The sequence below is a fragment of the Castor canadensis genome, chromosome 8 (assembly GCF_047511655.1).
Source record: "Castor canadensis chromosome 8, mCasCan1.hap1v2, whole genome shotgun sequence".
In the NCBI taxonomy this organism is placed as follows: domain Eukaryota; kingdom Metazoa; phylum Chordata; class Mammalia; order Rodentia; family Castoridae; genus Castor; species Castor canadensis.
In genome coordinates, this window is record NC_133393.1 from 47,968,847 (window position 1) to 47,994,324 (window position 25,478).

The following is a 25,478-nucleotide window of genomic DNA, read 5'->3' on the forward strand; positions in this document are numbered from 1 at the left end:
ACTCCAATTATATGTCAGGTACTCGTTTAAACACAAACATGAGCAAGCACACACATGTTCCTCACTCATTTAACCCTCCCAACAGCCTTACTAGTCAAATACAGCTCTGTAAGCCACTTTCCCTGATTCTGCCCTCTCTACAACTCTGAAATCCCAAAGTCTTGAGAAAGAAAAGTTGTTTTGTTTTTAAAGCAATTCCTTTAGTAGAAAAAAATGCCATCTAAACTGATGACACTACTTATAGTTTTAATTTATCCCATCTAGGTGGACCTTTTATTTCACTACACAAATATTCATGTGATTAATGAGTGGGTAATTGGTCTTGTACCACACCCCATTTGCCTCTCTAAAATCAAAATTCAGATTTCTAAAATACATCTGTACCCAAGTATTTCAGTGAAAAGACAGTGGTCTGTTGAGTGATATTCTCACTCCCCAGTTGGGAATAATTCATCCAAGATCACTGAAGACTGGACAGTTAGACTGTAGAGCCCATTCTTGTGTCCTCTGAAAAACATCTTCTTTGCAGCACTGTACATTAGCTTGCTTATCTTCCCCTCCAGTGATAGGAAAGCAAATAATCCCCCATTCTTGGAAACCAATGAGGTTTGGCCCACATAGCAACAAGGAGAAGGCTTGACCCAGGCTTCTTTCCCTCTCTCTCAGATGGGGAGAGGGGGCAGATTGGAGTATTGGAAAGGAGAGGTGCCTTGTGCTCAGATAGGCCTGAGATGAGTCTTCCCCTCTACTCTGTGGTGTTGGTGAGTCTCCTGGTCCTCCCTGAATGTTAGTTTATGTATAAATAGCTCAATAATAATCAATAAATGGTATTTGTTTGTATTTTTATTTTTCAAGAAAATCATATGCTAGGAGCTGTCTTGCTGCTTAAAGCTTCACAGTTATCTACTTTGCAGACTCTGGTCATAGGCTAATGCCAGGTCATAGATGCTACAGTGAATGACTAACTAGACTAACATGATGCAGATATTTTCCCACTAGAGATGTTAAACGGTAATGGGATATGTACTTTGAAGGGCAGAAGAGAGAGGCCCTCAAAGATGCTGGTGACAGGAGAAGCCTGTTGTATCTCCTGAGACACTGTTGAAACAAAGGGTCAGACATTTCATGGCTTCTTCATAGTCAGAAATTGAGCTTTTCCTTTGAATCTTGGATATGTCAGCTCCAATTGTTGCGTTAACAGTGAATAAAGTGGGGAGAGAATTTTCTGGCAAAATGGTGCTTTCCAAGACTGTGACCTCTGCTCACCTGGAATTTAATTATGTTAAATCCTTGACTCTGAGTTGTCATTTCTTGACCAGAAAGTTGGTCTTCGCTTTGTTAGGGTTTTTGAAGTCCTGGATCAGAGAGTCCTCATTAGGCAGTCAAAGATGAAGTCACTGAAAAATAATCTGTTCCTCACAGACTGCTTTCCATCGGATGGAGTAGGGCTTTACACTCCAACTAGAATGTGTGTCTATCTCCATTGCCAGACTCCAGACAGGCCTCCTGGGACACCCCCCTCCCCTCTCCCATTCTCTAGTCTACACCGAGAGTTGTCCTGTTGGAATGAGAATCTATTAAAGATGCCCCACCAAAACCTATCATTGGTGGCCAAGTCCTGGCCATAGCTGGCATTTCCTCCTTCTGTCCCACTTCCCTGGCATCCCTAGAACAGGTCTTGGGATGTTCGTACACCTTTCAATGCTGATGCTTCCTTGAGAGCTCAGTCTTGCTTCCTGGAGAAAGCTGCTCTGCTGGGCTGGGCAGATCCTCCTAGGACAGGCTGTGTAGCCCTGTGGATCTTGCTTTCTACAGCACTGCTCAGAGTCAACCATTGCATTAAGCCCAGTGCTATGGCTTGAAGGTTTGTCCACCCCAGAATCCATGTCTTGGAAACTTGATCTCCAAAAAAAGAGTAACCGGAACCACATTAGGAGGTGATTGAATCATGAAGACTCGGGGCAGTTTTGCTATAAAAAAGCAGCTTTGCACTGTTTCACTGTGTGGTGTCCTCTTTCATGTTATAATGCAAGAAGAAGTCATCATCAGATGCCAGCACCATGTTCCTGGGCTTCCCAGCCTCCAAATCTGTATTCTTGTCTTTATAAATTACCCAGTCTCAAGTATTCTGTTATAGCAACAAAAGATTAACTAAGACAGACTTTTGCATAATATACCAAGGAAGTTTTCTTCCCTCCCTTTTCCCCATCCTTCCCTTTTTCTTTCTTTCCCCCTCATCATTGCATGATCAGTGTCTAGCATGTAACAGGTACTCAGTAAAATGCTTTATATCTAATGGGAGAAATACAGAGTATGGTTTGCCTTTTTGGCTGGATTTCTGACTCAATGGGCATCACAGATAAGGAAAATCAATGACTTACCCCATCAAAGAATCTACGCTTCCCAAGAAATTTACAAAACATGGCATTATCTTTTTCCAAAACTAGATCAAATTTCTATTTCTTCCTTTTGATTCTCACTCTTAAAGCAATATATTTTCTTTGAAGACCCTTTCAGATAGCAGGCCAACCCTCCCCATCATGGGGCAAGGAAGCAGGAGAAAGGGGAAAAATAATCACCCATAATCTCAGCACCCAATGATCAACACTGTTGACATTTTTTGAAATGTTCTTTCAGTATACACAAAATCATATTGTGCAACCATACATACTACCTTATTTACAATGTCCATTTAGAATCCTTCCATTATATAACTTTTAATGACTGACTGTATAGTAATCTACTGTTAGGATTGACTGTGATTTATTTAATCAATGTATATATTAGACATTCAAGCAGTTGCTAATAGCATAAGAATAGGACATAATGCTATCACAAATTTCCTTATGGTTATGTTTTTGTTTAGTCACAATTATTTCCTTGGGATAAATTCTACAAGTGAAAGGCTTGGGGGAAAGAATTACTGGATTTTAAGGCTTTGATACACACCATCATATCTTTCCCAGGAATATTGAACAATTCAACAATGCCATCAACAACTGTTATTATTACTGAAATCTTTTGCAGTTAATTTAGTAGACAAGCATTGGTTTCTCCCTATATTTATTTGTATTTCTTTTAGCACTAGCACAGTTAGGCATGTTTTCTATTATTATTCCCTGTCATTTATATTTCTTCCTTTGAAAGTCATGTGCATGGTTATTGCTGTTTTTCTACTATGTAATCAAATTTGATGAAAGGAATAGAGGATAAGAAATTGTTGAATTTAGACGTTCAAGAAAATTCCATTCAACAAACATTACTGTCCCCTCCTTTTTGCATGGTGCTCCTTATGCTTGGATAGACTTTGTGATGATCTGGTATAGGTAAAGAAGAACCTGACATGAGATTTGTCTGAGACTTAAGTTTACTTTAAGGATGATATAGACTAACTAAAACATACAGTTCTTGTCATGTATAAATAAAAAAAAGATTTCTTTATCTTTTAATTAGCTGATTAATTAATTTGAGGCAGTATCTTACTATATAGTCCAGACTGGCCTTGAACTCACAATCCTCCTGCCTCAGCCCACTGGCATTACAGTTGTGTGCTACCATGACTGAATAATAATAATAAAAATTCTTGGCCTGAGATGTTGTGCTTGCTTGGGTAGTTTCTTTTATTTGTAGATGATTAACTAAAAAGTCCTGTGGGAAAAGATGAATTCTTTAAGAACATTGCTCCAGGGGTCGTGTTTGTCTGTGGACACATGATTCTGGACTGCAGGGGACACTGTTACAATTGCAACTTGCAGTGTGTAGTCCCCTGAGGACCTCTGGTGTTTGGTAAGAGCCATTGGAGATGTGTGACCAAGTCCTCAGACTTTGAACAAATAGGAAATACTGATGCTCAACAATTACTTTCTCCCAAGCAGCTTCCAGAACAGATATGTTTATAAGAAGAGGTTATAAAAGGTGGAATCACACAGACCTGGGTCTGTGTTCTGGTCTACCCCTGATCACTGCGTGACAGTGTGACCTTGACAAATCACAGACTCTTGTCTGCAATGTGAAAGTTTATCTTATAGATTTTAGGTTTGAAAGCAAGATAAGACTGAGTATGGATGGAAAGTGCTTGTTATATGGTGACCCTAAAACCCTAATAGCCTTCATTAAAGAACAACTCTCACCCTGTAAATTAGGAGTTGATGTATAGACGAAAACCAAAACAATATTTTGAAAAAAGAATGCTAGTGAAGAAAAACAGCAACAAAATACTAGTTCCTAAAGCACTGAACAAGATTTGGGAGATTTGAGTTTTTTGATAAACAAGTAGAAATCTGTTAAAGTTAAATGGGAATGATTTATTCCTTACTCATTACTCCTACTAATTTTTGGATAGAATGCCTGGATCAGAACTATATTTGTGGCTTTTTTAACCTTGGCTGTAGTGTTTTCCTAAGGGAAAAAAGGTTATGTGAAAGCTTGCATAGCAACATTTATATTTTCACCCAGGTGATTCTCTACTTTTTCCCCTTTTAGCCTTGCAACGGTCATGTAGGTAGACAGTCAGACCTTGTGTGCCTGGTTACTCTGCTGAGAAAAAGGACTTTGTCATTCACCCTTGAATCCTCACTGCCTTGAATGGTGTCTGGACCATAGGTCATGAGCTAGTTGATTAAACATCAATAATAACCAACTAACTAATATTTTCACATGAATTTGAGGTAGATGATATATAATGCCCCTAATACAGATGAGGAAACTGAAGTTTAGAGGACTAAGTAATTTGTCCAAGTTCTCATAATGGCAGAGCCAAGATTCAAGTCTAGAACCAATATCCAAACCCATTTTCTTAACTATAGCCCCCCATTGCCCCAAATGAATGACAAGTAAATAAGCTGTGAGATAAAAGAATAAATGCAAGATGAGAGATTGTATTTCTTTCCCAAGTTCACTAAGTGTGTCATTGGTAGGTTTGGGGCTACACCTGTATGACTCCAGCCTTCTTGCCCTCTTCCTTCCACCCTATTGTGGCTGGGGTGCAGGAGAGATTACTCTACCTTGAAATAACATTTTTCCTATGTATTCCCCACCTTTCTTTCCTTTCCTGCCTTCTTCTGGATTGTATAGTATTTCTCTAGCATTTCATTTTATCTCCGCTGTTGGCTTTTGAGCTAGACCGCCCTGTTTTATGTCGGTAGTTGTTACTTTTGGGCTGTGCTGCTGAATGGGCTGTAGCCATCAGCAGTATTAGCATCTGAAATGTGACTAAAAGGATTGAGATGTGCTGACGGCTTAAGATACGCGCTGGATCTTGATGAGTTTGTATAAAAAGAATGTAAAACACCTCACTAATGACTTTTATGTTGATTACATGTAGCAATGATAGTATTCTGAAGATACTGGGTTAAAGAAAATATACTAAAATTAACTTCTCCTACTTTCTTATGTTTTAAATTTAAAAAAATTTGGGAAGATAGTACTGGGGTTTAAACTCATGCTTTTTAGGCAGGCATACTACCACTTGAGTCACTCCACAAGCTTTTTTTGGTGTTGGCTATTTTCGAGATAGGGTTTCATGAACTATCTGTCCAGGACTGGCTTTGAACCATGATCCACCTGATCTCTGCCTATTGAGTAGCTAGGACTATAGGAGTGAGTCACAGATGCCCAGCCTTATATGTTTTAATATGGTTGTTAGAAAATTTGAAAAGACATATGTGATTTTCATTTGTTGTTTCCATTACATTTCAGTTGGACAGTACTGCTCTAGAAACTCTGGTACTCATCTATAAGAAACTTGAAATAAAACATTTCCACTTAACTGCCCTTGTTCTACTGCATGTATTTAATTTCTACAAGTTACAAAATTCAACAATACATTATCATCATTAGTATTATTATTTTGCTTAACCGGTTGTTCACAACTGTGAAAATTCAAAGACTTGCAAACTAACAAGTTAGCTTGTTTCATGGTGCTGGCAAAAGTCATGGAGACTCCGGGGACAGGGACAAAGGACTTTGTTACTCATTGTGCAGTGAGCAGCATGAACCTTGGCACAGTTACACGGACCCCTCTGCCTCCATGTCCTGTGTGGGCAATGTGATGGCCTCAGATGGATGCCACACATGCAGAAAGTTTGTGACACAGTGAAGGAGCCCAGAGTGAGAGCACAGTGCTTTTTGAGCATGCAGTGAGCATTGTATAAAACAGCGAAGAAGCCAGTCTTCTTCTCATCGTAAGAAAGTACTTCTCTCGCTGTCACACTGTCCTGGCCTTGCTTCTCAGTCACCTCATGAGTAACTACAGAAACCACCCTTTGTCAGAAGACAGAAAAACCTTGTCACCGAGCACACACCATGAGAACTTGCACAGATGCCCATGGCCTAGGGTGCACTGCTTCGCCCAACAATAGTCAGCTGTCTTTAAAATAAGTTAAAATTTAAAAATTAAGAAAAATGCTTTTTTGTATTTGTTCACTTACTTACCATTTCTCATTCTTTTGTGAGAGACCATTTCCATCTGTTTTTATTTAAGACTAAAATATTTCTTTCAATGTTTCTTGGAGTGCAGATGTGTGGGTAATGAATTTCCTCAGCTTCTGTTTATCAGAAAATGCCTTTATTCACTTTGATTTTTGAAGTATTTTAACTGTAGCTAGAATTCTAGGTAACAGTTATTTGTCCATGCCTTAAAGATGCTGTTCCACTATCTTCTGGTTTACATTGAATCTGATAAACAGTGAAGGATCACTTTTACTGTTGCTCCCCTGGGAATGTACCTTTCTTGTTGACTGTTTTTCACGTTGCCTCTTTATCTTCGGTTTTCAGAAATTTGTCTAACATGTGTCTTACTATGGTTTTCTCTGTGTTTATCTTGCCTGGAGTTCTTTGACTTTCTTGGAGCTGTGAGTTGAATTGATACTAGGAATATTTTAGGCTGTGATTTCTTTCAATATTTTTTCTGTGCCAATATTTCTCTCTTCTCTTTCTGGGACTTTGATTGCTTTCATGTTAGATTGTTTGAAATGATCACATAGATCATTAAGGCTCTGTTCATTTTTTCCTTCTTACTCATCTCAGTGTTTCTGTTTGGAAGTTTCTATTTGAAATTCAAAATGTAATACTTTTTTATTTAAAATAATGTATCTTTCAGTTCTCAAACTTCCATTTAGCTCACTTTTGTAATGTCTATTTCCTTGTACAGAGTACCTATTTGTTCATTCATTATGTTCATTGTTTCCTTAAAACCTAATCGTAGATGGGCATGGAGGTACATAGCTATAATTCCAGCATACAAGAGAGGATTGCAAGTTCCAGGCCAACCTGGGCTATGTTGTGAGACTCTGTCTTGAGAAAGGACAGAGAAGAGTCCTTAATTATATTTAGAGTAGCCATTTTTACATCTTTATTAACTAAATGCCACTGGTGAGTCATCTCTAGATAGTTCTATTAACTGATATATTCTGAGTTACACTTTTTTGCTTCTTTATGTGCTCAATATTTTTTCATTCTATGATAGGCATCATGAATGCTATGTTGTTGAGAGTTTGAATTATGTTGACTTGCTTCAAAGAATATTGAACCTTGTTAAAATAACCCCATGCTGCCTGTTGTCCAATTCCTGAAAATAATTGCTTCATATATTCCATTCTGCTGTTTAGAGTGGTGGGTAAATTTGGTGTTCATTACTCTATCGTGATAAAAAGTCCATAGAAGCTGTGGAAGAAGATTCTTTGACTTGAACCTGAGTCTGCCTGATTCCAGAGCTGATGTACATCTCCCTCTAAGAGTAGCTCCAGCTGGTAGATTTCTAGGTTCTCCAAATTAAGAATTTGGGGTCAATATTTGAAATCCCCATAGGTAAGCTCATATTCAATGTAAAGACTGAGAGTTTCCTCACTCAGATCAGGAGCAAGACTCAGATTTCTGCTTTTGTCATTTCTAATCAACTTAGCTTCACCAATGAGGCATTAAAAGTAATAAAGGGCATTCACATTAGAAAGGAAGGAGTGAAATTATCTCTGACCACAGGCAACATTCTTATATGCAGAAAATCCTGACTACTATATACTCAAACTAATAAAATAAATTAATAAATATTAATTCCTGGATTCAGCAAAGTTTCAGGATTTAATAAAAACAAAATCAGCTCTAGTTCTATTTATCAGTATTGAGCAATCTTTTAAAAAGGAAATTAAGAAGTCAATTTAGCTTTCAACTGTCTCATTAAAATGTTGCTACTGCTCAAAGTGGTCTACAGATTCCATGTGATCCTTATGAAAGTCCCAATGACACATGCAGAAACAGAAAACCCATCCCCAAAATCATATGGAATCTCAGGAGACTCCTAACAGCCAAAACAATCCTGAAACAGAAGAACAAAGTTGAAGGACTCATACTCCTGGATTTCAAAACTTTCTGCAAAGCTATAGTGATCAAAACAGCATGGTACTGGCATAAAATATACACATAGACCTCTGGAATCTAAAAACCCATAAATAAACCCTCACCTATATAATGAATTTCAGTAAGGCTACTGAAACCATTTAATGGAAGAGTATAGCATTTTTCAGCAAATGGTGCTGGGAATAGTGGATCTCTACATGCAAAAGAATGAAGTTGCACCCTTACCATGTATACAAAATCACTCAAAATGGATCAAAGACCCAAACTTAAGAGCTAAAACTATTAAACTTTTAGAAGAAAATATAGGGCGGTATCTCCATGGCAATGAACTTGTCATTGATTTCTTGATTGTGACATAAAAAGCACAGGCAATGTACTAGTCATATTTTTGTCACTTTAAGAGCATACCTGACATAGACCATCTTTATAAAGAAAAGGTATTTATTTAGCTCATAGTTTTGGAGGCTGTAAGTTCAATTAGTTTAGTAAAGAATCTGTTGAAGGCTGCAATGCTGATGGTAGTGTGTGTGTAAGAGGAAAAATCACATCTTGAACCAGGAAGCAGAGATAGATGGAGTGACCAGGCTGTCCTTTTATAATTACACTCCCATAAGAACTACAAAAGAGTTGCACAAGAACTACTTTAGGAATTGAGAGTGATGGCTCACGACTACAATCCTAGCTACTCATGAGATGGAGGTAGGAGAATCAGGGTCTAAGACTGGCCAGGCAAAGTGAGAGGTCCTGTCTAAAAACCTACCTAAAAGCAAAGGGACTAGGGTTATGACTTAAGTGGTAAGAATGCCTGCTTAGCAAGCCTGAGCCCCCGAGTTCAATCTTCAGCACCACCAAAGAAAAATAAATACTACTTTAATCTCTTTAGAAGGCAAACTCCCTCCCAATTAGATGTGTACTATGCCGCACATCTTAAAGGTTTTACCACCTCTCAATCCTGCTACCCTGAAGACCATTCTTCCAATAAATGGACCCTTGGGCACACTCAGACCACATCTATACACAGCAGGCGGTCAAAGAAAAAAAATAGACAAATTGGGCTTCATGAAAATACAAAAAAACTTTATTGTCAAAGAACCTGGTCAGGGGTATGAAAAATCAACTCAAAGGATGGGTGAAAATATTTGCAAATCATATATGTGACAAGGGATCAATATCCAGAATTAAAAAACCCATTTCAACAATAGCACAATTCAACTCAAAAACTGGGAAAAGGACTTCAGTAGAGATTTCTTCTACAACACATGAAAATATGCTCACATCCTTAGTCATTAGGGAAATGTATCCATTTCCCTTGACGTATCCACTAGGATGGCTAATAAAAACAACAAACCCAGAAAATAGCAGCTGTCGTTAAGGGTGTGGGGAAAGCTAGCTTTCATGCCTTCAGTTAGAATTGTAAAATGGTATAGCCATTGTGCTCCTCACAAAACTAAACATAGGATTTTCATAGGATCCAGACATTTTACCTCTAGGTATGTGTCCCAAATGAGATGAAGGCACACTCAAACATATACTCATGCACCAATGTTCATTATTCACATCAGCCAAAATGTGGAAACAACCCAAATGTCCATCAATGGATGAATGAATAGATAAACCAAATGTGACACATCCATACAATGGAGTATTATTCAACCTTAAACAAGATTGAAATTATGAGAAACTATGACATATCTGAATCTTTTTTTCTTTTTTGAGACAGTTTCTTGCTATACAGTCTAGATTGGTCTCAGACTCGCAATCCTCCTGAGAACTGGGATTACAGTCATGTGCCACCGTGTCAGGCAACATGTATGAATCGTTAAAAAATTATTGTAAGTAAAATAAGCACAAAAGGACAAATATTATGATTCCATTTACATGTGGCACCAGAATGGGCAAATTTATAGACAAAAAGTAAATTGTATGATACCAAGGGATAAGGGAAGGGAAATGGAGAATTACTGCTTAATGGTTACAGAGTTTCTGTTGTAACAAATAAGTTCTGGAGTAGTAGTGATGGCTTCCCAATTTGTGAATATATGTAATGCCACCGAATTGTGCACTTAGGGATTGTAAAATGGTTGAAAACATTAAAGCTAAATTGTGTTGCTGACCTTAACTTTGTAATAAAGGCACTTTCAAAGCCCCATCTACCATTATTTTGCTTGTGTAGAAAGGATAGTGTAAAGCCCCCACCCTCACCCCACACACACCAGAAACAAGGGACAAGAGGTGCTTTCTCAAATCGAAGAGGAATTCTTCACAATCAAGACAGTTGACCTCTTCTGACATCTACATTCATCTTACTGTGTGGAGCCTGGTAAAAATGTCTCCTATATGTCTTCATGCTTTGGGTGGAAATTTCATCACCTCAAAAAGGAATCGAGTAGAATGATGACACCTGAGCCATTTTAAGGGGAGAGCCAAGAGTGATGCTGGGCAGTATCTATCTCTGGATTATAGAGGGCCTATTTTATGTTGAAAAATGTATAATTTCACAGCAAAACCTGATGTCCTGTGATATACAGTGAAGAAAAGGGTGTTCTAGCAGTACCCTTCTCTGGCATTTGCATATTTGATAATGAGCATACAGTGTTTGTGAAATTTACAAAGACAATTCAAAAATAGTATTCAACTTGGTGCCAAATAGAGATGGTTATTTTCACTTTTAATGTCATTTCCTCAAACTGAAATAATGTCCCCAGGATCTTCAGAGCTTCCTGTTACGGTATCACCATGTATTTCTTGAATTTTCACACGCTCCATGGCAAGAGAAAAATGTAAAGTGGTCAGTTGTTTTTGACTTTTGAAAAAGAGGACTGCTATCCAGTTGTGGTGAGTTGTCCTTGACAGAGGCTAAAGCTGAACTGTCAGAAAATATTTAAACAAACTAATATGTCTTTGCTATAACATGTAAAATGTGGGAATTCGTAAATATTTCCTCCTTCTTAGAGCACAAGTACCTCTCTCCTGAGCATACCTGAGTTTTCTCTGAGGATGGAGCTGCAAAGAGTTGGAGAACGCAAAAGACATAGAGGAAGTGCTAGCACTTAATTAGCTTAGCTTCAGATGGGACCATGATTTAGTCCTCTGGGGAGAAAAGTAGAGCCAAATCCGAGAGCCCATCACCTTCCTGGCTCTGAATCCTACCTCCTAGCCTTTTCTTCCGTGGAGACAGGGGAAGCCTGTTGGCGTTCAGTGTCTTTGTCTAGAAAGTCAGTTGCAACAGGGAAAAAAGCTCAAACAAATGTTTTCTACAACCTTTTAGCAATAGTCTTCATATCTCAGAACTGAAGATTCCATTTAATTCTAACTGGGAACAGATTTTAAATGTCAGGGACAGCTGGGGAGAGATTCTGTCAAAGTCCTAGGGTTCAAAATGCTTGTCAGCTGGGAAAACAGGAGAAAGAAGCTGTCCTCCAGCTGTTCCAATACAAAAGACATTCCTTTAAACCAGGTCATTGCTCTTCTTTATCCCTATATTGTGAAAAAAATATATATATATTTGGTATTTGTCCCCATTTCCCTACACACAGCTGCTAAAACCCTTGGAATTCCTAGGATGATGAGTATCTTTTGAAAGCCTGTGGATAATGCAGGCTGGCAAAGCCTTGGTAGTTTCAGGATGGCTGCTGGGTAGTGTAGTAGTCTCACCAGTGAGAATAGGGGAGTATCATAGAAGGGGGGACTTTCAGCCCCATCCCCAACCTCTCCAGGGAGAGGAATTGAAGGCTAAGTTGATCAGCAATGGCCAATGATTTGTCAATCATGTCTATGTACTAAAGGTTCCATAAGAACCCAAAGGTCAGGGTTGGATCATGCTGGAGGGTAGTCCGTCAGAGAAGAAGCGGATGCTCAGGGCCCTTGTCCCATGCAACTCTTCCATGTGACAGTTTGTGAGTGTTCTTTTTATGTCATTCAGAACAAGTGGGTAAGTGTGAGTATCTCCCTGAGTTCCTTGAACTCTTCTAGCAAATTAGTTAAACTCAAGGTGTGTGTGTGGGGTGGGGAGGTGGTAGGCCTGATTTATAACCAGTGGGTCAGAGGCATAGGTCACAATTGGGACTTGCAATTGGCATCTGAGTGGAGAAAGTCTTGGGGGCTGAACCCTCAACCTGTGGGATGTGAGGCTATGTCTAAGCAGACAGTGCCATGTTGAACCGAATCAGAGGGCACCCAGCTGGTGTCTACTGGAGAATTGCTTAATTGTGGGGAATCCCCCAACCTAGTGTCAGAAGTGTTATATTGAGTGACTGAGTGTTGTGAGACTATGGTAGGAGAAAAGCATTTGGTTTTTCCTCTCTTCTGCAACCAGTTCTCTGGCCAACCCCTCTCTCTTTCGCTCACCTTGGATTTCGTGCTGCAAACTTAAAAGAAGTGATTCCCAACTCTAGCTCTCTCTTTTCTAATGCAGTCAGTGTGGCATGTGGGCAGGGCAAAAGCCCCAAAAGAATATGTTCATAGAGCACCCCAGCTTCCATCTTGATGCCTTCTCAAAACTCCAGTGTCCCGATACATGTCATGAAGATGAAGACTTGTTTCCCCAGGGATGCTTGAAGATGAAGTGAAGTAGTCCTGATAAGAGCATCTGCTGCATCCTAAGCATTCAGTAAACATTCACACACACACACGTGCACACACACACACACAAATTCACACACAAACACACATACATGCACACTCAAATATACATGTACGTACACACACATACACACATAAACACATTTCTTGGCTCACCCCTACTTTGTGTTCTCATAATCCTGGATCTGTGCCCTTGCATCTGAGCTTCCAATGTGGTCTCTGCCTGGAGTCTCTCTTTCTAAGTCATCCTTTGGGCCATGGGAACTGAACCCCACTGTCTTCCAAAGCAGGTCTCACCTTTGTGTGTTCTGTTTTATCCAAGATGGCACCACATTACTTGGCTTTCACAGTTGATTGTCACCAACTACTGGCGCCACCTTCAGGTCTCCCCATTTACAGCAAGTGCCTACTTTTTTTTTCTAAGCAGTTCAAGAGGCTTCTCCCCTTGTCCCACCTCTCTTCCTGTCTCTGCTCTCCTCTCTGCTTCAGAGGGACATTTTCATGAACTTTCCCCAACTACACCAACCTAGGGTGGTCTCTCTCCTCTGCAGCATCAGCCCACAGGTTCAGTACTTAAGAAAGGTTGTGCTCTATTTTATATAGGTTCTGTCCCCTTATCTAGATTATAGCTCCTTGAAAGACTGTCACACACAGCCTTAGATCTTCAGAACCTAGCAGAGTATTTCACAAGATCAATACATTTGGGTTAATGAAGGGAAACATTTGGGGTGTATAAAAAGAAGAGAAGTTTCTCCCTGACCTGCCCCCCTGTACTTCTGATGCGTGTTGCTCTATCTCAGAAAACTGCTGTTCATTTATTCTGTAATAAGTTTTAATTGAGCACCTACTGTGTTAGGCACTGGACGTATGATAGTGAAGAAAGCATTTCCTAACTTCGTTTTGTTTGTAGAGCCTTTAGCTCAGTTTTCTTCATAACCACTTAGATAAGTGCAGAGGTGAACTCAGGATTTGTATAGCCTAGAATGTTTACAATGCATGTGTGCTCTTGAACAAAAAAAAAAATACATAAAATTGTAAATACAAGAAATACTTAAATATTTAAAATGAAAAATATAACATGAACTTTAAAATCATTATATTTAAAACATTGCAAAATATGTAAAAATAATAATCTTTTTAGTTGGCTACCTGGTTTTTCTAAGTACTGGTTTCACCTACCTTGTCTTCAGCTTCCCTTTCTACTGATGGTAATTTTGCACTATTTTCCTGCATGGGGACTCAGACAATAATTCAATCTTTCCTCTGGCATTAGTAACTGAATTTAGTATTATTATGGTGGTCTACAAAAATCATTTTCATTTTCCAATTAGTTATTGGGAAATATTAGGAATTCTTGTCAAATTTGAGCAAATGTCTACTGGGCTTCTTTCATACAAAATCGTAAGGACTTTTCAGCATTTTCCAATACTGATTAAGCTCTGAAAAACCTTTAAGCTGGTAATAGTGATAAGCTGTTTTGTCACGTCAGTGGCTTATTAAGAGTTTTAGGTTATCACTGTTGGTATCAGTAGTTTGTGCCAGCTCCCTGAGAGATCAGTCTTCTCATTTTGTCTATAGGACCTACTCTTCTTTCCTTCCTTCATTCTTTCCTTCCTTCCTTTGTTCCTTTCTTCCTTCCTTCTTTCCTTCCGCTTAGAACTAGGGTTTGAATTCATGGCCTTGCACTTGCAAGCAAGTGCTTTACCACTTGAGCCATGCCTCCAAGCCCTTTTTGCTTTAGTTTATTTTTCAGGTAGGATCCCACTTTTGCACAGGGCATGCCTTGGACAATAATCCTCTTGCCTTCATCTCCTGTGTAGCTAGGACTACAGGCATGTGCCACCATACTTGTTCTCTCACTTTTCATTAATTGGAATATCAAACAATGCAAAGAGCCCATTCTTTACTTTCATTCAAAGTATAACATTTCCTCTTAATGAGTTGCTACTTTTAGCTTAATATAAAGTTAAAAGGAAAGATTTTTTTTGCTACAATTTAATTCTCATTCAAATGATTACTACTGGTTGAATTGATTATCTTTATGGCTTCTGTTTATATTTTATTAATTTTCGGTTGGATTTTTCTCTTGACTTTTTAGGAAACAAATTTAATGATGACCACAATAGATGTCCCTTTTCTAAATCCAAGATAGGATTTGATAAGTTTTCACTTGCTTTATCAACACATTCCAAAAAATGTTTTCCAAATTATAGGTAAAATGACAACTTCAAGCTTTATCAAAAACTCCATTATCCTTATAAAAAAGGAAAAAAAGAAGATGGTACGTTTATAGTTGCATCAACTGAATCATCAAATATATTTCCAATAGGAGAGAACTTCTATTTTGACTTTGTCCCAATAAAAACCAAACCTCCACTTACAGTGCTAAATGTCTTCATTTCAAACCTTGTCTCTCTTCCCACCCCGGCACCCCCACGCTTCTGAAGTTTGATGGTATGGAGATCCAGCCACCTCTGTTCCTGAACCTTCTAACCAGTATTGATGGGTCCACAGAGTGGGTGGTGGGAGTACTCCTGGAAACAATTCCTACCCCAGAACTATTGGCAGTGACTCCACACACCGAAATGTGTCCCACTTACCCTATAGAATGCATGCTCAATTCTATCTCTCAAGTGCCCTTGGCCATGCCATTCCACAGACAGATTCTAGAAGGGGACTTGGAAGTGAGGGTGATAAGTTAACTTCTCTGGCTTCAAAGTAAGTCTACCTGTGGCAAAAGGCTCATATTGGCCCTACACTGACAGCAAGGGCTGGAGTCCTTTAGGACAGTGGTTCTCAGAGTGAGATTTGTGGACGAGCAGCATCAGTGTCACCTGGAGCTTGTAAAAGTAAAAATTCTTGGGCCCTATACCAGACCTACTTAGTCAGAACTAAGAAGGTCTTAGGTGGTGATGCTTACTAAAGCCTTGAGCTATCTAATTATCCAATCCAGTATGGTAGCCACTAGCCATGTGGCTGTTCAAGTTAATTAAAAGGAAATAGAATGAAAAAGTGGTGCTCAGTAGCCACATGAGTCTAGTAGCCATCTACTAGACTTGTTTATACAGTCCGTGGCACAGAAACGTCCATTGGAAAGTTCTACTTTAGAATATGTATCATCTCGGTGGACCACCATTCGGGACTCCTTCTCACTTAGGGCTCAATTATACATCCTAACTCTAACATTTATTTATGCTGTATTAACATTATTTATTTAATATTTTTGTAGTGATGGGGATCAAACCCAGGATTTTGCTCAAAGTAGGAAACATCCAACCATGGATTCACACCCCAACCTTTTCAACATTATTAGTTTATATGTGTACCTCTATAAACTGTGTGAGTTCCAGAGCCCAGCCATAAGTCTAGAAAACATTGGTTGTTAGATAAATATATGTACAATAAACATGAAAATGAAATATGACAAAATAAATGATGGAGAAAGTTTTGCCAAGTTTCCTCTGTAATTCTACCTTGTATGTTTCTCATGTGAGAATGCTCTAAACTTATTATGAATGCTCTGATTTGAGGGAGACTAAATAAATCCATTTTCATTTGATGAAGGTCAGTGGCCGTCTCCAAAGGTAAGTAGGAGACTTTCTATCTACTGACTTCAATTATTTTGGAAACATACTCTTTACTGAAATAATCGCTCTCTGTCTTTGTCTTTGTAACTCTCTGCTTCTCTCTGACTCTCTGTCTGCAGAATCACTAGATTGTTCTTGAAATAAATAGCACAGGCAGGGAAAAACATTGATGATAATACCATTCACTCAATAACACTAAGATAAGAGCCAAATTATTCCACCTACTTAAATCATTTTTATCTAGCTCATGAAGGAGGATAATTTAATTTCAGGAGCTTGGAAGCATTGATTGAGCTGTGAGTCCCTAAGGCATTTATTAGACAAATGAGACCAATGAAAAAGAAATGTATTTTTCATCTTTAATTTCCATAAAAGATTTATAGCCAAACTCAGGAGAGTTGATTTTTAAAATGGAATATTTGCCCCAAAAGTTGACATCTGCAGGACATTGCAGACAAAGGTATAACAGCAGAGCTGACCAAAGGTGGCACTGGGTTTTCTGCTGTGTCATCACTTCTCAGACCTGCAGTCTTTGTTCTGAAGCCAAAGGCTGGAAAGCTAAGGAAGAGTCGAAGCTCCAGTCTACTGCATTTCAAATTGCACGACTTCCATATTAATTCTACCCATTATTGTAGGGTGCACCAGCGACACAAGTTTTCCCTCTGGGATGAGAGAGATGCAGAAAAAATTAAATTCAGTTTTAATAAATGTTTCAATTTAGGCTCAGTGGAAATGAGGTTGAGAATTTGCTTTTGCATATTGTAGCCTTTTTCCATGTTGAATGACAAGGAAAAGGCCCAGGCTTCCTCCTCTCACCAGCTTGTGGTCACACCAGAGTAGTCATTTCTTCCTGATGGCCTCACCTCATCCAGCTTTCTCCCAATTCCAGCCAGATTTATTTACCTGTATTTGCTTGTACTCAATATGAGGGAATCCTCCCTAAGGGTGGGGAGGGGCAGGCTGTGGGGAGCAGAGAGGAGAATCTCACACTGCCAGTCTGTGACCTTAAAGAGATGAAGCTGTGAGGCAAGTTGAAGGAGACACCTGGTCCCCTACTCAGATGGGGAGGATCTTAAAAGTTAGAACCAAATCAACTTTGCTCCATTTCCAGGAAGTGTGCCCACTGTGACCTCAAAGACAGGAGTCTGGCCCATTCACAGATGATGTAGTCCAAGAAATGTGCATTTCTAGGGTCAGGACAACCCAGCTTCGAATAAATCCCAGCTCTGCCTCTTACAGGCTGTACCTGGTCTCCATGAGCCTTGGTTTCCCTGTTTATAAACAGTAACGTACATAAAAATAGTTTCAGAAGTTTGTGACTGTATGAATGCCCTTTCTATCCTGTTTAAGTAAAATTTCTCAACTGTTGCCCCATGAATCTATCCATAAATCCACAAGTCACACTGAGGTTTTTGGTCACTGGGCCACCTCTACTTCCTCTTTCTGCCCAGTCATATTTCTTCCAAGTGTGGGCACAGTACCCTGTGGCATATGTTAGTGACTCATCAGATCCACGGGCCCTTAGTATGGCTTGGGCACTCCTGTACATACCTTTGAGGAAAGTGTCACAGACTGGTGGGATTCCTACTCCCTGAGAGACCCCAAGCTTCCCTACATCTGGGAGCACCTCTTCCCTCCTTTTGAGAGCCTTTGTGTTCCTAAAGAACACCTGGGAGACTGCTTGTCCAGGTGAGAAAAGACAGACCATCTCTCTCTTTTCCTCTTCACTGAAACACAGTCAGAAAAACTCCATAAACAACTCCAGAGACAAGCCTGAGAACTCCCTGAAAGAGAGAAGATGGATTTGTGTGCGATCCCAGGACTGGGACAAAGGTAAAGTGTCATAGGTTCTAACAGAAGAAGGCCTCCTAACCCTGGCATTTCCCAACCCCCAGCCTAGCAGGCAGAGGTATCCCAGGCATCCTGTTCCCTCCAAAGGTGGACAAGAGTCCCTCAGCTTACATCATGTGCCACCAGCACAAGGGGAGCAGTGGGGAGCCCCATCCACAGCAGTGAGTCAGAGAAACACTTTTCCCAACAGAGGGTAGAGGCAGTGAACTTGAAAACAGAACAGAATTCACCCAATATGGATATCAGAGAGAAAAGTAGAATGAAAAAAAAATGAACAGAGCCCCAGGGACAAGAAGAAATGATTCCAAAGATTGGTATCATTAAATGCAAGAAGAAGAGAAGGGAACCAAAGATGATTTGAACGAGTAACAGTTGAAAGCATCCCAAATTTGGCAAAAGACACGAAACTCCCCAGCAGGATATACCAAAAAAAAAAAAAAAAAATCAACACCAGGACTTCTTTGGAAGTTTTGAGTATTGGAGACAAAGAAAAAAATCTTGAAAGCAGTAATTCTATCCAAATAGATCTATTGTTTTAATGATATTCCTGTTAAAAATCAGAAAGATAATTTTTTATAGAAATAGGCAGGCTTATTCCAAAATATACATGGTAAGGCTTGGGCCTTAGAGTAGGTAAAATGATCTTGACAAAGAAGAATAAGGAAGGGAGTCTACTATCTGTCTGATAGCAAGTCTTATTGTGTTGCTACAGTAATCAAGACTGTGTGGTAGTGGTGGAAGGACAGACAAACAGATTAGTGGAACAGAATGAAGAACTTCACACTAGATCCACACAAATCTTCCCAAGTGTCTTTTGACAAAAGTGCAAAAGCAATTCAGTGAGGGAAGGCTAGATTTTCAATGGTGCTGGGGCAACTGGTTATCAGTAGACAAAAAAACAAAAACAAACTTTGAAATGACTGACAAATAGCTCAGAGGTAAAGGTATGTGGAAGGCCCTAGGTTTCATCCTCACAACTGCAAAAAATAAACATTGACCTAGACATTATAAATATTAACTCAAAGTGGATTATAGACTTAAAGCAAATATAAGTCTTTAAAAGTTTTGGAAGAAAGCCTGTAAGAAAGTCTTTGTGCTCTAGGGCCAGGCAAAGAATCATTAGAATTGCCACCAAAGCACAATCCATGGAAGAAAAATTACCACATTGAACCTCATCACAATGAAAACTTTTGTTCCATGAAAGTCCATGTGAAGAGGACGAAAAGACAAGCTATGGAGTCTAGGAGAAATATTTACAAACCACATATCTGAGAAAAGATTACTATTCAAACTATATAAAGAACCTTCAAAACTCAATAATCAAAAAACAATCCGATTAGAAATTGGGTGCATGCTCTGAAGAGATTTCCACCGAGGACAATCTGCAGTTGGACAATAAGCACAGGAAGTGCTCAGCCTCATCAGTCACTGGTGCTAAAAGCACTGCTCGAATGTTCACAGCAGCTTTGTTTCATGGTCAAACGTGGCAGCAGCAGCCTCAATGTACTCCAACGCATACGAGGTTAAACACACTGAGGTGCACAGAAACTGCAATTCTGCTGAGCAACACCAAAGAATGAACTCTGAACACCGGCAGACTTGCATGACTTGGATGGCTTTCCAGGGAGCTATGCTGAGTCCACAGTTTAATCCTGAGAAGTAACAGGGCATTTTTAACATTTGTAGAATGTTTGTATATTCCATTTAGTATTATATTATATTCCATTATAGTATTTCTTAAATGACACAATTGTAGAAGTGGAGGAGAAAATAGTGGTTGCCAGAGGCTTGAGCAGGGGTGGGGTGTGCTTAGAAAAGGGCAGCAGGACGGGTCCTAGTGGTGCTGGAGTTTTTTTGTGTTTTAGCCATTGCTAGGCAAGTGCTCTACCGCTTGAGCCACACCCCTACTCTGGAAATATTCAGTAATCTTGGCTGTGGTAATATGAATGAATTTACAGATTGATAAAATTGTACAGCACCACACTCACACACACACACACACACACACACACGCATGCACACAGGAGTACAAGTAAAACTGGAGATCTAAATATTAGTGGATTGTATACTGCTTGTCATATTATATTATAGTTGTGAAAATTGTTACATTGGGGAGAACCAGGTGAAGTATAGTTTGAATCTCTTGGTTGTTGGTTAATAATCAATAAAGTAAATACTGATTGGCAGCAATGTCTCTATTATTGCTTATAACTACATGTAAATCTGTAATTTTCTCACTAAAATTTTACTGAAATATTGTGTTCATGTAGCTGTAATAAGATTCCTGCTCGTTCAAGGACAGAGCGGCCCGCACCCTGCTTCTGTTGGATCAGAGGCCATGCTGGTTGCTTTCTTGGGAAGTTTTGCAGAAAGAGCTTTGTGGCTGCCCAGCCCCAGCCCCACTGGATACTGGTGGCCGGTGTTTAACGCTGTTTCTTTCCAAAAGCAAATGGAAGAACAACAAAGTTCCTCCACTTGACATCTGCTACATTATCATGGATTTCTAAGTCTTTGTGGAAGGAGAAAGAAAGGAGTTTGATAAATTTTGTAGAATATGCAGGAAACATCAGGGATGGAGCCCTCTGGCTTGTAGGGAGCGTCCTGGCAAAGGTTTGGCTGGTCTGCAGCTTCCCACAAGGCTCCTGGAATTTGAGGAACCTGTTGCAATAACTTTGGACACCTTTTTAATGCATCCCACTTGAGTCCAAATTCAGATGTAGTAGGGTGGAGAGTTTCATTGGCGGAGTTTGTCCATAGCACTTGGGTCAGTTGTCTGCCTGAGCAATCACAGACCTTGGGATCCTGAAATACTTTTCCACAGTCAGGCCACAGATTGGAATTAGAGTCCACAGATTGTGCTCTGCACAGTTCTGCTGTGGTGATCCATCTAATCTTGCAGAAGAGCATCTGAAGAGACAAACGGGAGTTCTTAAGCAATGTGTGTAGTAGGCATACTGCACCGTTTGCTGTTACTGGGAATAATGCACTGGGAAGGACCAGGCAGGGGACAATGGAGCAGAATAGGGACAATAAAACAGATTCTGGTCCAGAAAAGAATGGCTATCATTTTTCTGGCCCAGAAAACCCCCTGTATTCCACTTTTTTAAAGTGTATTCTGGGATAGTCATTCTGGGATGCTATTTTGGCCATAGGAATCCAGATGGACCTGGTGAAGGACAGAGAGGTGGTGATGTTAGAATCACTGAAAATTTCCTGAGGAAGAGTGGAGGATCCACTAGAGGAAATGCCCTGAGCTGGTGTTTTCTAACAGCTTTAGGAGTAGCTGTGTGTGGTGCTGTGTGCGTGGGCTAAAGTTTGGCATTATTACGCTGAATGAATCATAATTAATCTACTATATGTTGGAAGCTGAGACCAATCGTTCATGAACTTTAGTGCAAAAGTCTCAGATTTGGTGGAACTGGGGTTTGAACTCGGGCAGTGTGTTTACCAAGCAGGTGCTTTACTGCTTGAGACACACCTCCAGTTCATTTGCTCTGGTTATTTTGGAGATGGAATCTCGGGATCTTCTGGCTTGGGCTGGCCTTGAACCATGATTCTCCTTATCTCAGCCTCCCAAGTAGTTACCAGTGCCCAGCTAGTGCCCAGCTAGAATTAGATTTTTTAAAGGGATACACTCAGTAAGCACCATATCTACCAAATGTAAGGATTCTGTGCAAGTATTAAAAAAAGAAAGTCAATTGCCAGAATCTTACAATGTACTGGAGAAAATGCATCCCATACAAAACAAAAGCTAACTAAAGACCAGGGAGGTGGAAAGGTTGCTCGTATGCCACACGCAGTGTGCACTGCAGGGTTTGATGAGAGGTCACGCATACAGAATAGCCAGGAAGGGAGGCGTGGCCTTGCAGTGAGATAGAAAGGAATTGTGATGTTGACAAGGGGGAACAGAGCTGTTCAGATGGGCAAATGTGCAAAGGCAGCAGACAGATAGAAACTTCATCAGCTACAGGCGACAGAAGCCCAGTGCTGTGATCGTAAGGAATATTATTTTTTCCTTACAATCTGGCTTTTAAAATTTTGCCAGATTTAAAAATTTTGTTCAGTACTGGGTACTAAACCGAGGGCTGCACATTCTAGGCAAGCACTCCACCACTTGAGCCATGCCTCAGCCCTTTTGGTTTTCAATTTTGCTTTTGAGATAGAGTCTCACTAACTTCACCCAGGCTGGCCTTAAACTATTGATCCTCCTGCCTCTGCCTCCAGAGAAGCTGGGATTATAGGCATGCACTGCACTTCCTGGATACAATCTGGCATTTTGAGGTAGGTAACCCAGGATGGGTATAGTGGCTCTATGCCATTGGAGCCCTGCTTTCCTTCTTTCTTTCCATTTATCCCTCTTTGGGTGCATGGCTTTGGTTCCAAAGATTTTAGCCTTGTGTTCACAAGCTGGCCAGTCACTCCAGCTTACCATGGGGGTAGTAGAAAAAAGGCATGTATGCTTGGGTTCTGCCCTCTGTGGGAAGCCTCCCTTGAAGCATTACCTAGAGACTTCTGCATCCTCCCAGAACATGTCTTGTGGTTTTCCCTGCCTGCACTAGCTCTTAGCATAGTGTCACTCAGAGCTGTCTGCTGGAAGCAAAGACATGGAGGCTGGAGGGTGAGTAGGACAGGTAGGGACATGCAAGTCAAGTTAGGATGTGCATTTGTTGAGATGTGAATTTACACGGATGTTTAAGTTGGCTTCTGCATGGCTGTTCTTTCCTGTGTTGGGGAGATTAAATGTATCTCCCATTCATTTTCAGTCTTATATTGAACTTGGCTCAACACACTCAATTCAGCAGGCTTCGGATTAATGGTATCCACAGTGACGAATGCTTGACTCAGTCTATACAGTCTCACCCCTGTTGCTCTGCTTCCTTTGGGATTTATGTCAGTTAGCTAGAACACGATGTTTGATTGTGGGTTCAGTTCCTCCTAAGGTGAGTTAACTACACACAGAGAAAGGATCTGTTATGTGACTACCTGAATGTTTGCATCTTCCCCCAACTCCTATGTTGACATCCTCACCACTAAAATGATGGTATTAGGAGGGATTGCCTTTAGAAAGTGAGAGCAGAACACTCATGAATGGAATTACTGTCCTTGTGAAAGCAACCTGTCATGTGAAGACACAAGCAGAAGCTAGAAGTCTGCAATCCATGGTAGGACCCTCACTGTAACTCAGCCATGCTGACACCCTGATCTCACTTTGCTAGTCTCCAGAACTCTAAATTTCTGTCATTCAAGGCACCCAGTCCATGCTACTTCATGATAGCAGCCCAAATTGACTGAGACACTTTCTCAACAATCGCTTTAAAGGAAAGCATCTTTTCAGTCTAGTGTGTGCAACTCAACCTTGCTCATAGAAGAATGAATCATGGCTTAAATATACTTGGTTATGAATTTATGATGGTGGATTAGTAAAATGATTCTATAAATAGCAATACTAAAATTTTTTCATGAGCAAAAAACCAAAAGGACAAAAGAATGTCGTGTCAGGACAGGATCAGTTATGATTCCATAACACTTGCCTTCCAACACCTCAAAGGTTAACGCAATGAAGTTTTATTTCTCAACCTCCCAAAGTACACCAAATGGTGGGTAACTCTCAGGGTAACTTTTTCCCAAGTGGTAACCCAGCAACCCAAGATAATGCATCATCTTGGTCCTCTTTTCTCAACCATACACATTGCTGGGCGACAGTGCTGAAAAGTTGGACTTTGGCTCTGAAATAATTTGGCTAAAAAAGGTTGTAAATCACTTCCATTCATAACCTGTTGGTTGAGTCATGTGGTCCTGCTTGACTCTAAGAAAGGCTATTGCTGGGCACTGGGTCCTCACACCTGTGATCCTAGCTACTTGGGAGGCTGAGATTAAGAGGACCAAGGTTTGAGGTCAGCCTGGGCTAACAGTTCATGAGACCCCATCTCCAAAATAATCAGAGCAAAATGGACTGAAGGTATGGGTCAAGCAGTAGAGTATCTGCTTTGTGAGCACAAAGCCCCAACTCCACCCCCCCAAAAAAAAGTGACTATTTGGTGAGTAGTAAGTAAGTCTGTTCAGATATAATTATGCCTCAAAGTGTTAACATAGATATCAAAGTTAACTAACAATCTCAACATGGAAACAACATGCTACATATATGCATTCAAAACAGTGTTTGCACCCACAACTGTTTGTCCAAAGAAAAACTTTATTTACATGAATTTGTGGTAAAGAATACTGGCTAGTGCCAGGCGTAGTGGTGCTTGTCTGTAACTCCAGCACTCAAGAAACTGATCTTGAATTTGAGGTCTGCCTGGCTATATAGGAAGACCCTGTCTCAAAAAAAGTGTACTGATCAAAGAGAGCTATAATTTGTTCTTGCTCAGTCAACCTCTCCTTCCGTAAATAAATCATGTCACTCAGTGCTGTCAAACACTGCTTTACTCTGACAGTAATGACATTTTCTTTTCATCATTATCATAAATTTGTGTGCATAATAAATGTTCTATGAGAAATACAGGGTTTTGTGAAAGAGAGTTCCTTACTTATGAAATTAAAAACTTCTTATTGAATTTTATATACAGGAGTTTGTACATAAAATTTTTATTACATTTAAGTTCATATGTATTGAATTACATGTATAAGATGACATATAAAACAAGTTCTGTAATTCCCCAGGACTTATAACCCCAAACTGCCTTGTCCCCTACCTCCCTCCAGAATCTATTCTCTATTTTAACTATTCAACTGTTTCCATGAGGATATATCTTCAAACATACAGATAACCACTCAGACTGCAATTTTTAAATTCCCTCCCCACTGTGTTCAAATTTATTCATTACATTCTATCATGGGCGATGAAGAGTTAGATTTCAAATCCACCAACCCCTACTACACATACTCTCCTACTTGCCTCACCAACCCCAAACTACACATAATTTTTCTATAAGTTAATATGAACACTGTTCATAGCCAAAGCAAGTAGTGCATGGTGAGTATATTTCCTTTATTGTGCAGCTTTTTGGTTTTTTTGGAGTTTATAATTGAATTAGTTTTAAATTTATATTGCTCTTGTAGTAGTTTGTGTGTCACTATCAATAATTCCTTCTCATTCTTCCAGAG